General features: G+C 37.7%; 1 pseudogene; it reads left to right on the top strand.

The window, feature by feature from the left end:
* The first annotated feature begins 304 nt into the window (after positions 1 to 304).
* LOC114112300 (olfactory receptor 4C13-like) lies at positions 305 to 1,233 on the top strand (annotated as a pseudogene).
* Positions 1,234 to 2,801: the final 1,568 nt, after the last annotated feature.

Here is a 2,801-nt window from a genome sequence, read left to right as displayed (position 1 = left end):
TCCAGGTCTCATGTAGGGAGCCTAGTGTTTTCTCAGTATATTACACATCACGTGTTTCCCTCCAGATGTTTTAACAGGTGACAGGTGCTGGGTATCTGAAGAGATGGAAAGCATCATGAAAAAAATAAGAATGATTTGAAACAATTACCGGGGTAAAAGTTTCAAGGACTTGAGTCACAGCTATAGCGACTGCTCCGTTTTGTTCTAAGAAATTCAGGCCACAAACCTTTCATGATTAATTAACAGTTGCCACTTTTTATTCCTTTGTAAGAAATTCAGGCCCCAAGAAGGTATTACTTCCTAAATGGATGTTCTTATGCCTCCCAACAATGTGACTGAATTTATTCTCTTGGGATTCACACAGAATCTACTCTTGCAGAAAATACTCTTCATTGTCTTTTCATTTATTTTCCTATTCACTGTTCTGGCCAACTTGTCATTACCATCTCCCTCAGTCCCACACTTTCTGCTCCCATATACTTCTTTCTCACTTACTTGGCCTTCACAGATGTCTCCTACACATCCGTCACCACCCCTAAATTGATCACTGACCTACTGTACCAGAGGAGAACCATCTCCTTGGGTGGCTGCCTGACTCAGCTCTTTGTGGAACACTTCCTGGGAGGATTGGAGATCATACTCCTCATCATTATGGCGTATGACTGCTACGTAGCCATCTGCAAGCCTCTGCACTAGATGACCACCATGTGACAGGGGCTCTGCCAGCTCCTGGTGGTGGTGGCCTGGACTAGGCGGATCATCCATGCCACTGTGCAGATTATTTTCATGGTCAACTTGACCTTCTGTGGTACCAACATCTTCGATCATTTCATGTGTGACTTCTTTCCACTGTTAAAACTTGCCTGCAGTGACACCTACAAGCTAGGTATGGTGGTGGCAGCCAACAGTGGGGCCATGTGCTTGCTCATTTATTTCCTGATGCTCATCTCTTACATAGTCATCCTGAGCTCCCTGAAATCCCATGGCTCTGAAGAATGACACAAGGCCCTCTGAACATGTGCCTCCCACTTTACAGTAGTGGTGTTCTTTTTTGTCCCTTGTATATTCACCTACATGCGTCCTGTGGCCCCCTATCCTGTGGACAAGTTGCTGGCTGTATTCTTTGCAATCCTCACTCCTATGTTAAATCCTATCATTTATACAGTGAGAAACATAGAGGTGAAAAATGCCATGATGAATTTGATGAAGAGGAGAATAACAGACTGTTCATAAAGCCAATAGTATGATGATTTTTCTATGTAGAGAGGATTATATCTATTGTAAAATATGAAACAAATTAATAAATTTTGCAGATCATTGACATTAAAAAAGGCCCAGAAATTAAAATTTGTTGAATGCTTAATGGATAGGTACTTTGCTAGGTGCTTTTAATAACTTTTAATGTACTCTGCCAAGGCTTTAACATTCATGTGCATAGATTTAGGATGTGCAATAGAATAAACACCTATGAATCCCTAGTGAGATGATTATAGAGTATGTATTTCTACTGTACTAAATTCTTCATACAAATGTTGCTTGGATGAAATTGGCTTTTCCCTAGGACCTGCCTTGATTTCAGATCTTCTTTTATTTTTACTTAACCTGAGGTAAAGCAAATAGATCCTAGAAATTCTTAGATATATAGGGAAGGGATACTTACCGAGTGAAAGAATCACTGCTAAATTTTTTTTGCACTGTGAATTTATCAAAAGCAAAAAGAGAAACACTCACTTAAAGGAGGAAGAAACAGTTCTCAACCTATCTTTAATTCTTTTTGTAGCATAAAAAATAAACCAGAAATTTAAAAATTGTTCTTAATTTGGTCTTATTTTCTTAAATATCCTATCACTTACAGTTTTTATTGAATATAAAGGAATTGTTTTCTTTTCTTCTTACCAATACTTGAGGAGTCTTTTGAATAAAGAAGAGTAAACATTCTTTAATCACATGTCAGCAAGAAGAAGAAAAAAATCTAAGAGTTTTAGCTACAGTATTTGAATCCAGGTGTCCCAAATCTCAGGTCTATTTTCTTCAAATAAAGCACAGTTGTCTTTGATACACTTCAGTTCAGTTCAGCCACTCAGTTGTGTCTGACTCTTTGTGACCCCATGGACTGCAGCACGTCAGGCTTCCCCGTCCATCACCAACTCCTGATACATTTATGTCTATAGATAAGAAATGTATCTGTAATGTTAATGATTCACTTTCTCCTTTAAGAAGACAATCAAATTTGCTGTAGCCTTGTCACATGTGGGGCAATATAAGAGTATATATGCTTGGAACTATTTCCACTAACTGAAAGAAATCAGAAGAGAAATTTTGCTCTTATGAACAAAAAAATTACTGTACTAATGTTGGCCTTTTATGAAAGCAAAATTTTACAAAAATGTTCATAACACAAACTTTAGGAAAGTGGTGATACCTGTATTGCTCCTCTAGACACATGGAGAATACCAGATCATTCTACATTATTACCTAACACTTTATAAGTCAAAGCTTCTCTGACTATAACACTCCAACTTGTGCTATTTCAGAAATATTCCCTCAAACTCAGTAGTCATCTCTAGCCATTTTTTCACCATATTTGACCATATAGTTATGCCAGAGCCTCCACACCTATTACTTGGGGTGACTGTTTACTAGATTATGCATGGTACCTCAAATTCATAAGAAACAGAAGCTTTTCCCACAATGTCTAGGCCTGGAAGATAATATCATCAGCACTTAATCTATTAAATCTATCAGTTTTGCAGTTGATGGTGAGAATTAAGTACTGCAATAGAATCTACATTAAATAACAT

The sequence above is a fragment of the Ovis aries genome, unplaced genomic scaffold (assembly GCF_016772045.2).
Source record: "Ovis aries strain OAR_USU_Benz2616 breed Rambouillet unplaced genomic scaffold, ARS-UI_Ramb_v3.0 scaffold_90, whole genome shotgun sequence".
Lineage (NCBI taxonomy): Eukaryota > Metazoa > Chordata > Mammalia > Artiodactyla > Bovidae > Ovis > Ovis aries.
Note: the sequence above shows the minus strand (reverse complement) of the source record. Positions and strands in the feature narration are given on the sequence as shown.